Genomic DNA, 14,209 nt, shown 5'->3' with positions numbered 1-14,209 from the left:
ACCCCTGCTGACAGCTCCTGTGGCTCCTCCCAAAGACCCTGCTGACTGCTCCTGTGGCTCCTCCCACAGACCCTGCTGACTGCTTCTGTGACTCCTCCCACAGACCCCTGCTGACAGCTCCTGTGGCTCCTCCCACTGACCCTGCTGACTGCTCCTGTGGCTCCTCCCACAGACCCCCTGCTGACTGCTCCTGTGGCTCCTCCCACAGACCCTGCTGACTGCTCCTGTGGCTCCTCCCACAGACCCCCTGCTGACTGCTCCTGTGGCTCCTCCCACAGACCCCTGCTGACTGCTCCTGTGGCTCCTCCCACAGACCCCCTGCTGACTGCTCCTGTGGCTCCTCCCACAGACCCCCTGCTGACTGCTCCTGTGGCTCCTCCCACAGACCCCTGTATAAAGGCGACTGTGGGCTGCTGCTCTCCCTCATTTTCCCCAGGATGTAGTGCTGTTTATTCTTCCAGTCAATAAAAGCCGATAACTCGCTTCCTAAGTCTCAGCGTGAGTTATTGATGGTGCATCAGGGGTTACATTAACCACCCTCCAATCCTCAGGAACTAATCCAGAATCTAAGGATCTATCTTCCCCCATCCCTCATCCATACAACCTCCCCCTCACCTATCACCTGTCAGCCTGTACTCTTTCCCCTCCCCACCTCCTTTTTTGGCTTCTGCCCCCTTCCTTTCCATCCTGATGTGGGGTTGCGTCCCAAAACGTTAACTGTTTTTTTTTCTTTCCAGGTGATGCCTGACCTGCTGCATTCCTCCAGCATTTTGTGTGCATTGCTCTGGATTTCCAGCATCTGCAGAGTTATGTCATGTGTTATGCCATGATACATATATTCTACCTATCTATATTCTGTTTAATAGCCTCTTCACCACTTTCAAAATGTGTTCTTTAAACTCAGAACAAACACAAAATACTGGAGAAACTTAGCAGGTCAGGTAGCATCTGTGGACGGGACAATCGACATTTTGTGCCAAAACCCTTCGTTAGGACTGGAAAGGAAGGGGATGACGTCAGAACAAGGTGGTGGGGGACAGAACTCAGATCTCCCTAAACCAAATAACCTTTATATATGAAGAAAACAATGGTTCCAACACCAATACACAACTGATATCTTACCAGCTAAACATTCATTCACAAGTACTTTATACTCCTTTAACCAATTATGCACCCCAGTCATCTGCAGAATTTCTGCACAAGCAACAACGATAACATCAGGTTTGATATCGCCGTGAAATTTGTTGCTTTGCGGCAGCAGTGATCTTAAACCTGATTCTGATTCTGCTGCTGTTGTTGCTGGTTGTACAGAGGAGTGGCATTGTATTCCTCCGGACAGTAGGGTGCAGTGTAGCGCGCATCGGGCCGGCTGCCTGTGCACGAGCATGCCCCGTTGGGGGAGCGCGCTGCGGCTTCCATTTTGTTGGGCGCCTGTGTGGAGAAGGGAGGGAAGGAGAAGATTTCCGGGTTGTTGATGAGGAAAAAGTTGGAAGCAGCTTCGGCGCAAGAGAAGCGACCGCTGGAATCGAGGCGTTAGAGAGGTTGGAGAATCTGGCGAGCATCGACCTGCGATCTTCTTCGCCGTTCGGCTCGCAATATTAACCGTGACCACCCCCTTCCCGGAGGAGTATGTGACCGGGCAGCAAGGTAAGGAGTTGGGGGAAGGACTCGAAACCCGGCCCCAGAAGGCAGGGCCTAGGCCTTGGTGCATTTTAGGAGAGGAGGAGGAGGAGGAGGAGGAGCTGCATTCCAAACACCGGGGTCGCAACTAATCAGGCGCTGACACTCGCAGGAGAGCAATATCAACAGTAGATCCTCCCAAATTCTGGGTAGATTGGACGGGCAGGCACCTGGCTATTTGAGGCCCCTGCTCCAAGGAGGGCAGTCACTGGCGGAGAAAGGACCAAGGACTGTGTGAGGCAGGAGAATACCTGTGGATATAGGTAAATAATACAGGGGACCAAACCTGCAGGTAATTCCCCATTCGATTGGTGGAAGGCAGGAAGAATTGCCCTGTTATTTTCTCGCTGCTAATCTCGGTAGCTGAACTTGTGAATGATGGCTATAAAGTTAATTAAGCTTGAAGGAGTTGGGGTGAGGAGGAGATGTAATTCTAGAATTTCAAATGGCATCGTCTGAATGCCATTTATTTGGGCTGCTGTAATTTACAAAGGTTTGAGATGTTTGTTTTCCTGATCGCACTTTTTAATGGATCTTTACGTTGTGGGGGTTTTGTTGGAACTGCATATTTTTGAAGTAGATAAAAGCAGTCTTAATATGCTTAATTTTTAACGCTGAAAACAACTTGTTTATCTACAGGCATTAGTTTTGCAGTTCTAATAGGCTTACATTTTCATAGTATAGACTTCATAAATCTGCATGACTCAAACTATGTATCTTTTGTGGTCTGCTTGAATTCTGGTCTGAATAAAGATCTGTTTCCTTTTTTTGGATGTTAAAAAAACTGATACTAACTTCAGAAGATGATACTAACATTTCGTCTTTGGTTAAGGCCTAATACATTAAGAAAGTGTGAAAAATGTTAAACTGCAGATGTTGGAAATCTGAAATAAAATGAAAACGTATTGCACACACTCAGCAAGAAATGTAGTTTGAAACCATCAGATGTCCTAAAACAATGATATATATGGAGCTATATTCTCTTACAGAATCATAGGAAATGTTAAATAGTCCTGGAAATTATACTGGTAAAACTATGCTAAGTTTGGGGAAATAATTGTGTTACATGTTTTGTGTGAAACTTTTTGCATGTAATTTATAAACTCAAAATCCAAAGTATTTTCTGAATTATACAGTAGAGCAATTAAAATAGTTGAAGCCCGAAAGTTCAAATTGAGGCCTGAAGGTCAAAGTCCTTTGACCAGTTGAATCCTGGGGTAGATACCTAGAGGTCAGCAAAGCCAAAGGTTAAAGTTCAGAAGTCAGCAAATCCAGAGTTAGAAGCCCAAAGGTTGAAGACTGAAGTTGGCAAGACTAGAGGTAGAGGCCTGAAGGTTGAAGTCCTTGGGTCAGCTTGTCCGCAGGTCAGAGGCATGATGTCTGCGAGTGTGGACCAGGGACTGATAGTTGGAGGCCTGATATCTGCGAGTCTGGGTCAAGGACTGGAGGCCTGGGGGCAGCCCATCCTGGGGTCGGAGCCTGCTGAGCAAGGGGCTTGTTTTGCTATTGCTTGTGTTGTTCTGTTGGACGTGGTGAGCATGTTGGTGCTGGAATGTGTGGTGACACTTGCAGGCTGCCCTCAGCACATCCTTGGGTTGTGTTGGTTATTAACTCAAATGGCCCATTTCACTTTGTTTTGATGTACATGTGATAAATAATTCAAAATTTGAAACTAGCTATCCCTTTAAAAGAAATCTCTTCTAAAACATTAGACTCAGATTGAAGGCACAATTCCCAGTTTAACAATCCAGGTGACCAATTGGTTAATAGATTGCATTGCATTAATTACATCTACCTTGATTGAAAGTTTTAATTGCTTATGGACTTGGATTAATAACTAAAACTGAGAGGGAGAGGGATTTGCTGTGGAGTAATAAGAAAAAGCAATTTGTTGAATTCTGTTTGAAATGTTGACAATGTGAAAATGAGTGGCTTGGACCTAAAGAATAATGGGAAGAAAAAGTATAACAAAAATTATCCAGGTAGCATTTCTATTTAGCTTGTATAGGATGCAGATTCGCTTCCCATTTGGGCACATTACACTACTCAAACCTAGATAGTTTGAATAATCTGAGTTATAGACCCCAGGAGTGTGCAGGGAATAGTTTTAATTGGCAAAAACTGGAGTTTGCTAGTACAGTTTATTTGTTTAGCAAGTAGAACAATCATCCTGTGAGAGCATTGAGTTGCAAGTTTATCTGAGAACTGAAGGGGTGGACATTATTAGTCTGCACTTGCCTGTCCATCCGTCTGTTCCATTATCGAGATAGGACCTATGCTCGAATATCATTGACATCTTGGAGTACTGCAGAGCAGCTTGGTTCAGGTGTTGGACTTGGATCTTCCATTGAGAATTGACTCCGTTCCAGCCTTGCATCCAACCTCATATTTGATTTGGCCCAAAAGAGATCCTCTTTTCTGTGCTTTCAGCTTTTGCTCACAGATGAATTAGAAACTGGGCAATAATTAAACCGTGGCAATGTGCAGATTTGAGTATTTGCAGACAAATAATATCAGAAGTAACTCTAAACTCACCATAAATCTGCGCCCATTGTTGTTATCATTCTTTCCACAATCTCAATCAGTTGCAGATAATGATCTTCATAAGCAGCTCCTTGCCTTTGTCCTGTAGGCTCTGAATCCTGTGTAATTCTCAAAACCAGTTTTCAAGTAGTAGTTGTTATTGCCAAGTGTAGGCAATCAGGCATCTCAAATATTTTACATGTCTGCCTTGAGTGTGACTTGTCCATTTTTTCTGGATGTCAACTTTTTTGATCCTGTATTCACATCAGTTTATCAACAACTTAATCCAGATTCTTGTGTGGAATTTAGTTTTTCTTTTAAATGAGTGACTGATTGTAATTGTTGCTTTTAGCTCCAATTTTCACTTTCTGTTGCTGCTGCTTTACAGCCGGATCATAAATCTGAGAACAGAGACCTGATTTTTTTTTGTCCAGGTATCTAGCTGTGAAGCATAGATCAAGAGCCAGGTTGCTTAACAAACACTTTCTTTTTTGAGAAGCCAATTTCAGTTGGGTTGGCAACAGAAAATTCAGCTGGAGTTCTTACTCCTGATTTTCCATAAATGTGTTTACGTGGGGAATGAGTGTGTCTCGACACCTATGTAAAATATAGCCACTAATATGAAGCATCTAGAGGGCAAGTGGCTTCTTTAGGCAAATAATTGGAGCTTTCAGGAGAGTTGTTGGGGGTGTGGGGGAGAAGGGAAGAACCTCAACTCATGACCCGATGTAGTAAACAATGACTAAAGCAGGGAGACTGTGGAAATAATGATTGAGACCTGAAGGAAATTAAGTAATATCCACGAATATGAAGCAGAAAGTACTGAGTGTGATATAACACATCACATTGCATCCAGGAGAGGGAAAGCAAAGGGCAGGAGAAGCAGAATTGCACAATATTGCTTCTATGCCCTGCCCTTTCTATGCAGTATTGATTCATTGACTGTTTACACTGTTAAGTAGAGCAGTTTTACTGCCCAGATCAACCTAGGAATGTATTGTTGATTCACTTCAGTTTGACAGACTTCTGTGGTGAATTTGGCACTGCAGCACCAATCCACCCACTTCGCAATTATTTAAAGACTGGGAATTCAAGCTGATAAGCATTAGGTATAAAAACAGACTTGAGTAGGCAGTACTAACGGATGTATATAAGTAGAAGCAGAGTTTATTTCTGATGTTCTAAATCATATTAGAAAAGTCTGAAAGGTGCACCAAGATGGATTGTGTTAATTGCTGAATAGGGTGAAGATCTGATTTTCTTGACTGACATATTGCTGAGGTATAAGTGACAGCAGCCTTTGTCAGTGAATGTTATTAGCAAGATACCTTGCTATCAGCTAAAACCAGCCTTATTCTTTGAAATTTATGCAGGCAGTTTCAACATAAGTTTGACCTTTAATTGGTTTTCTACCCCACCCTGCAGCCTGAGGTGCTCAATGAAATCATAGCACCTGTCAGTGGCTGGCTATTGCAGGTTAGGAATTGCATCTGGAGGTTGTTAGTCTGCACTTGTTCACTCTCCTTTCTGTTTCTATTTCTTTTTAATTAGTTTATTTCTCAGTGAAATTAAAAACAGCAATTTCAAAGGTGGAAAATGTAGTGAAGTCTCTCCGTTTCCTCATGCTGTACTTATATGATTGTACTTTGACTCTGCTTTGAAAAGCGATCATTTAATGTATTTACTTATTGAGATTTAGCATGGAGTAGGCCCCCCCAGCCCTTTGAACCGCACTGCCCAGCAACCCCCCGATTTAACCCTAACCTAATTGCGGGACAATTCACAATGACCAATTTACCTACCAACTAGTATGTCTTTGGACTGTGGGAGGAAACCTGTGCGGTCACAGGGAGGAGAACGTACAAGTTCCTCACGGGCAGTGGCAGGAATTGAACCCTGGTCACCCTGGAATAAGGGTGCATATTGTAGCAATTACTAATAAATAAAATAGGACATTTCTCTGGATTAAGAAGCTTCCATCTAAGTAGTGTTTTGCTTATCTTGTATTACTGTGAAAAGACTATTTCTCAGTGAAAGTTTGGTTGTGTTGAATTGGACACTAGTCACTTGCCATTGGGTTGAGGAATGACTGCATTTGGGGGATGCCAAGCTAGATAAAATAAATTTAACATTCATAACAAACAATGTCATCATAGTTAGTGTACTCAGCTTTAGCCATCAGCCTGGCAATTGCTATTTAATGCAAGGATCCAGTCATATTGCTGCATAGTTTCCTTGATATCTTTGAATGTAGTTAGTTGCATTGTGTATATAGATTATTTTAATACCAAGGCCAATGTTACTAAATTACAAATGCTCTGCTCAAGAACTTCAGCCGATTTGATTGAATGCAACAATATTGCAGACAACAGATGTCGCAAGTACTTAAATGTGTTGTATCCCAGTGCAAAAAAGGTTGGTGGAAGGTATCCTGTGCTGTCTAGGGGAACCAGCTGCATTATTGAAGCTGTAATTCATTCTCGGGTTGTTCTTCTGTCTAGTGTTGAACAAGTCTATTATTGGCAGGATTTTAAAGAGGTGGAAGAGCTTGAGGCTTGATACCAGAAAGATAACTTAATGTCAACAAGACAAAGAATATGATTATTGACTTCAGGAGAACTTGCACCATTCACCCCCTCTCCCCCTTTACATCAGTGGTACAGCAGTGGAAATTGTGTGAGCAGTTTCAAACTTCTGGGAGTGCACATCTCGTACAACCTCTCATGGTCCCAGAACACATTGTACACAATCAGGAAAGCTCATCAATGACTCTACTTTCTGAGGAGGCTGAAGAAAGCTGAACTATGCATATCCACATTTTTGTCATTCCCCAGATGCACAGTAAAGAGCATTCTAACAAGCTGTATCGCTGCTTGGTGCAGAAACTGCTCTGCAGCAGACAGGAAGGCTCTACAATGGGTAGTAGTCAAAACTGCCCAACACCTCACCAGCCTACCCCCATCAAGGAGATATACACAGAAATGTGCTGGAAAAGGGCCAGTAACATCATGAAGGATCCTCCCACCCTACTCATGGATTGTTTGCCCCACTCCCATCAGGGAGGAGGCTACACAACATCTACACCTGGACCACCAGACTCAAAAGCAGTTACTTTCCCCAAGCAGTGAGGCTGATCAACACCTCCACCCACTAACCCACATCTCCACACTGCCAACCACCACTACTTTATCATTTCCTGTCAGAGTTACCTTATGTTCAGACACTCCTGTTCCTAGCATCACTTTGTGTACGTTCAATCATTCTATGTATGAAGCTATCTCTCATATTTATATTGTGTCTATGCGTGTGTTGTCGAGTTCTTTATCTTTTCTGTTTTTGTGCTGCATTGAATCCTGAGTAACAATTATTTTGTTCTTTGCATGTGTGTACATGAAATGACATTAAACTATCTTGATTCTTCAACTGATGAAGTACTTCCAGGCTCTGTTTGTTGGGGAAGATGGTTGCACCTATTGCACCCATTCACATTTCAGCAATTTTCCTGAATATGCATCATGGTCAGAGGATGGAGCGCACCTACAGTGCCACCTATTGATGATCAATCCACTCTCAATCAGTGTACCTTCTGCCCATATCAAAAGTGTCAACTCTGATTAGGTTTGCACCTCAAGTCATACTTCACTACAGAGAGGCTAAATTCCCTGTTTTGTATAATTTCTAATTCTGGAGCAGTGAGAAGCTAACTTATCAAAGTTAGCCACAGACAATTTGGATTTTTATCTATTTTTTTGTTTGCTCCCAGTGTTTTCACCCCACACAAAAAGCAGCATCTGTAAACACTTCCATTGGCCACTGCTTTCAGACATGAAGCATCTGTCATATGCAGGGAGCACTCACAGGATGATGCAAGCCAAATATAAATTTTTCTGGTTTGGGAGCATAACTTAATCGTTACAGTAGTGACTTGAAGCACTAAGTGAGAAATCACACAGATGGATTCTTAAATATTATTTAACTCCTAGTTTTAATGCACACTTTTGTAGAGCTAACTAATGATCTTTTGAATTAGTTACTATTGGAGTATTGGCGATATTTTCTTGCAATTGGATTAAACATTACTGAAATATCTTGGGTTGCAGTGATGTTATATCCCTGCCTAAGCTGTCATGCAGGCATATTCAGCTTAAATCAACAATATACAAGCTAAGCTGAATTGTGGAGACAGCAGTCTGAGAGAGAATTTGTGGGTGGAATTGTGCCTGGCTCTAAAAGTTGCTTAGAAAGAAGGGTTACTTATGAAGCGTCTTGTACTCTTGTAAACAGCTCTGGTCTACCCCCTTGAAGGAAGAACACACTTGCAATAAATAGAACATTTGTTTGTGCCTAAAAGGATGAATTAAAAAAGAAAGAAATCTGCTGAAAAGGACAAAAAAAGGGCATCTCAGAATGGAAGGTTAGATTGTTGATTCAGAAGTTCAATGTTGGAAACTGAGTTTTAACTTTAATTTGTTTCAAAATATTTGTATTGATTAGAGCTATTTTGTAAGAAGGTAGGAAATAATAGGAGCAGACCAATCAGCCTATCATGATTTCTCTGCCATTTGATAAGATCATAGCTAATCTTACTTTTACCACAGCACCATTTTTTCCTGCACTAGTTTCAGGTTCCTTTTTTTCCCTTTGATTTCTGCTTTTAGATAATAATGAGCAGGTGTCCTTCCTTCAATGGGGTGGACCAGTACGATTCATAATATTCCAGATGTAAGTTCACTAAGGCTTAATTTAGCTGCAGTTTTTATTTGGCTCCTCTTAGGATAAATACCATTATGCCTACATAACATGGGAAGAAAACATGGTAGCCATATCCCTTTACAGCATCAGCTTTCACTGAATGGGGTTCGATTCCCTCCGCTGTCTGTATTGAGTTTGTATGTTGTCCTCGTGACCATGGGTTTCCTCTGGATGCTCTGTTTTCCTCCCACATTTCAAAGTCATGCAGATTAGGACTAGTAAATTGTGGGGTGCTATGTTGGCACTGGAAGCATGGTGACACTTGTGGCTGCCCAGCATAATCCTTGCTAATTTGATGTAAATGATTCATTTCACTATATTTTTGGATGTACATGTGACAAATAAAGCTAATCTTTTACCATTTGTCTTTTTAATTGATTGTTTAACTTCAAATGATTTGTGTATAAGGACCTATTGGCCCCTCAGCACCAATAACTTTCATTCTTTCACCATTTAAAAAAAATTCAGTTTTTCTATTTCCTCAACCAACTAAGATGTAAAAATAGTTTTTGCTTAGTCCAGACAATAAACACAATTAGACCTAGACCATGTCTAAGGTATTAGTTTGCTAAATTCTCCTCTGTAAACTTGTAAAAATATTTTGTGCACTAATCTCTACAGGCAGCTTGCTCCAAGTGTCAAATGCTTTTACATCTACTTGATGGCTTAGTTGATTTGTTGAGTTGAAGAATCCCTGGTGCAATTACTGTGCTGTAGTAGCTTTGCCGTCATGGTCTTAGTTGGTTTCAATAATAAGGCGATTGCAGGTGGCTTCATTACGTATCTGATAATTCACTGTAAGTGTGTATGATAACTTTGACTAAAGGTAGGTTTTTTAGACTGATTTTCCCCTTGTGTCAAATAAATTGGCAACACATTACATCAGTTGTGTGTGATGTATGTTCAGTTTCATTCGAAACTTCTCAAGCAGTAATGGAAATGGAGGTGTTTGAAAACTGGGCATCCATAGTAAAGATGAGGTGGAGGTGGCCAGGGAACTGGTGAAGGAAATGCAAAATATTCCAGATGTAAGTGGGAATAGGCTGGAGTCAGAGTATGAGAAGGTGGGTTCATTGCACATCAGATTCCAACTGCATACAGTATGGATTGTATTTTCCTCATACCACTCATAATTTTCTTTCTCATTTTTTTACCTGTGACCTTGAGTAGTCAACCTATCCACCAGAAAGAACACTCACTAGTCATTCAGTCCAGGCCCTGACTGCACCCATTTTATTTCCCTATCATTTTCTTCAAACAATGCCAGCATCCCAAACCTGTTCTTGTCATTCCAATCTCTCATTGATTAAATCTTTCTGAACCTTCTCTAAGGCTCCACATACTTCCTATAATGTGGTGACCAGTATTGAACAAGGTCCTTAAGTTGAGAATTAATTTGAGTTGTTTGCTAAAGCTAGAGTTGAACATAATTTCCTTTTATATTCTTTGTTTTCTATTAGTGAAGCCCAGAACTGTTTGCCTTATTGCTTGTTCAGAAAAGTGCCTAGATCCCAATTCTCCTGCTATTCTTCTGGAATAGTTTTCTTAATTCTGTGTTATCTATCTATCTTCCTATTAAATTGCAGTAGTTCACATTTCTGCACAACTTCATGAGGATGAAGCAGGGATACCAGTTTTCTGTGAAATTCAATTAATTAGAAACTTTGTTTATTGTAGTTTGTTCAAAATGGTGTAAACAAACCTTATTGATGATAGAATTGTGCCAAAATAATGTTCCCCTCTCCATCCTGATTCCCACCTCTTACTCTTCCCCTAACCTGGTTTTATCTGCTCATCATCCCCTCTCCATCTGCTTCCATCCATAACCCACCAGCTTCTATCCCATCCCCGACCCCTTCTTACTGCTGTATGCTGGCAATATTTCCTGTGCCCTCTGTCCTTATCCAGGTTCTTGACTCATGAAAATATCAACACCTTTTGCTCCCATAGATGCTGCTTGACCTTTGTGTTCTGATTTTTTGTTCCAGATTCTGGCATCTGCAGTCTTTTGTGAAAATAACTTGACTTGATATTTGACATTTGGAGTCCCAGTCTTAAAAATGGGAAGATTGCATTTCATATTAAATTGTATAACATCATTGATTAGCTATTTCCATTGTGCATGGAGAGACTTTAAGTTTATTTAGATTGCAAGTTTGGAGTTGTTTTCTCATCACCAGCTTGATGGAACTGCAACATTCGAGACAGGACCCAATTTATAATGGATTATTTTGAACTAGTTTAAGAGCAGTCTCAAGTCTAGTTCACAATTGCATAGGTATACTCTGAATATCATTTACATTTGATTAGTTGGCCTGATTTTAATTTAAATATTCAGTAGGACATCTGTGTCTTAAAGTGTGCATGTGGGTTTGTTATTGACAGAAATGATGCACTCTACTGTTCTACATCTGCCATTAGTCAAATGAAAAAGAGCCGGCAGTTCTAGTTTGATTGCTTCATTAGAGCAATGAACAAACCTCATGTGACATATAGATTGAACTGGAGCTGTGGGACACATCAAAACTCACACTTGAGGTGCCTGGCTGTTCATGGATCACACCACTGGAGGTGACCTAGGTTATTACATAATCTTTTCTAACATTCTAGTATTTGATAGAAGTGCAGATGAATTCCTCTTAAATCTGACAAGGATTTGTGATTACGGCTGAAATATACTTAATGGTAAAAGAAGCTATCCTTATATAAGCACTCAATTTATTGTGTATTGTAGATATACCTTGGGATCTAGTTAAAGAGATACAGGGGACTCCAGCATTATGGCTGTTCAAGTGATGGAAATTGGCCCTACTGAATTTATGACTCACTACCAAAAAATTTGAGATATAGAATATCTGAATTCTGGGAATGTGAGGAAAATAATGTATTTTTTTAAACCTTGCAGCATGTGGTGACACAGTTTTGTGTTTGAAAGTTGCAAAATGGCCAGTTATGTTTATAGTAGATTTTGTCATCAGAATAGGTTTATTTATGACATTAAATTTGTTCTGTAACTGAGGTACAGTGCAAAGACATAAAAATTACTTTAAATTAGTGTTTTTATATATATAAAAAATAACTAGTACTCATGGATTCATGGACCATTCAGAAATCTGATAGAAGGCGGGAAGAAATCATTCATGAATAGTTGATTTTGGTCTTCAGACTCCTATACCACTGCTCCGATGATAATAACAGGAGGGCATGTCCCAGGTAGTGAGGGTCCTAAGTGATGGAAGATGCTGCCTTGAGACACCACCTTTTGAAGATGTCCTCTAGTGGGAAGAGTTGGGCCTGTGATGGAGTTGGCTGCGTCTACAATTTTGTGCAGCCTTCTATGATCCTGTGCACTGGATCCTCCATACCAGGCTGTGATGCAACCAGTCCAATTGCTCTCCACCATGCATCGATAGAAATATAAATCTTTGTGACACAGTGAATCTTCTCATACTCCTAACAAAGTTGAGCCACTGGCATGACCTCCTTCAGTGTGTTGGGCCCGAGATAAAACCTCCCAGATGTTGAGATCCAGGAACTTGAAGCTGCTCACCATTTCCGCCACTGTCCCCTTGATGTGGTCTGGTGTGTGTACTGCCAACTTCCCCTTCCTGAAGTCCACAATCTTGTTGATACTGTGTGAGGTTGTGGTTGCGACACCATTTAACCAGCCAATTTGTCACAGTTGTGTACGCCTCCATATCACCATGTGAGATTCTACTGACAATAGAGGGCTTGTCAGAGAATTTATAGATGGCATTTGAGATGTGCTTAGCCTCACTAAGTCATCACGAGCGTAGAGTGAGTAGAGCAGTGTGTGAAGCACGAATCCTTAATGTGGGCCTGTGTTGGTTGTCAGCGAGGAGTTGTTATTGCCAATTTGCATTGACTATAGTTTTCCGATAAGAATGCTGAGAATCTAGTTGCAAAGGAAGATGGAGGTGTTTTTATCCCTCTTAATTTTATAGATTTCTCCTTAACCTTTGCCCTGGGAGAGAACAACCAGCCTCCAGTCTCTGCACAACTGAAATGCTCCAGCTTGGATTGCACTGGGCAATTATTCTTGCTGAGCTAATTTTGTTAGATGGGCATTGAAACGAAAGCAGAGTACAGTTGCTTTTCAGAAAGCTTGGGCTAAATTTTTGATTTACAGTGGATTCCGGTTAATTGAGACACATTGGGACCACTACATTTTGATGCAATTAGGCAGCTGCCCCAATTGCTGAAGTTTCATGAAAATAATTAAAAAGAGATTTTTTTTAAAAAAAGACAAATTACTGCTTAACTGAGTAACATTATGTATTTAAGTGATATACGGAACACATTAGAACACTACCAATACTATGATAGTACTGCAAAACTGTATTAGTTCCTAATAGTTATCGATGGAGGAATTCATCTAGTGTATGCTGCTGTGTTAACTGTGAATAAACAAAACCAATGCAGACACCTAGTGCAGATATGAGCACTGCCTTTGTACAATACTTTTGTCGATTGCATTCTCCAAATCTTCATTTTCATTGCAACATTCAAGATGATTGTTGTTACTTTCAAATTTTTCACCATTCCTAACTTGTTGAAGTAGTGATTGTTTTATTTTCATTCCTGGCTGTTTCTGGCATCTGCAAGCCTGATGCTTGAAACCGGAGTGAGCGAAATAGTTCTGAATTGTCTTATTGCTTATTTCGTGTCAACTATCAGTGATAAAAATCACTGCTTTTTCAACACAAGCACAGGCAACGGATGCTATTTTTAAAAATTGTTCGCTCTAAGCATGGTGTAGTGTCTTAATGGCCACACAAATGTGTGACTCTAGTTAGAAACAGTTTGTCAACTGTCTCCTGCCCCAATTAAGCAGCATGGTGTCCCAAATAAACAAAGGGAATCCCTACTATTTTCTTGATTAGTTTTTGTTCTTTAAGAGTTGTCCCAAATAAGCAGCTGCCCTGATTATAGCCCAGTTAACCGGAATTCACTGTACTAAGCCAGCACATTTCTCAAGATACTTCAATAATGCCATTCTTGAGACAGAACTGTTGATCACTTTTCTTTTCAGTTTGCTTTTAATATGGTTACTTAAGGAGTCACATTCAAGGATGGGCAGTGGTCCAACTTTGTTTTAAATTATTGTTTTGCCAATTCTGTTGTGTATTTTGTGCAATGAATTAGTGCTTTGACACAAAACAAGAAATTAGATCAGGCTTTTGTCTTCGAGGTGTAATGCCACATCAGTATATTAGCCACGGGTTTATAAAAA

General features: G+C 40.7%; 1 protein-coding gene across 1 annotated transcript in view; it reads left to right on the top strand.

Moving 5' to 3' along the window:
• Positions 1–1,396: 1,396 nt before the first annotated feature.
• wipf2b (WAS/WASL interacting protein family, member 2b) overlaps positions 1,397–14,209 on the top strand; it is a 47,106-nt gene continuing 34,293 nt past the window's right edge. The window contains exon 1 of the mRNA XM_073071398.1: positions 1,397–1,647. The gene's annotated coding sequence lies outside the window, so the exon portion shown is untranslated. The remainder of the gene's footprint in view (positions 1,648–14,209) is intronic.

Source organism: Hemitrygon akajei, chromosome 18 (assembly GCF_048418815.1).
Source record: "Hemitrygon akajei chromosome 18, sHemAka1.3, whole genome shotgun sequence".
Taxonomy (NCBI): domain Eukaryota; kingdom Metazoa; phylum Chordata; class Chondrichthyes; order Myliobatiformes; family Dasyatidae; genus Hemitrygon; species Hemitrygon akajei.
This window is presented reverse-complemented; position numbering and strand designations above follow the sequence as displayed.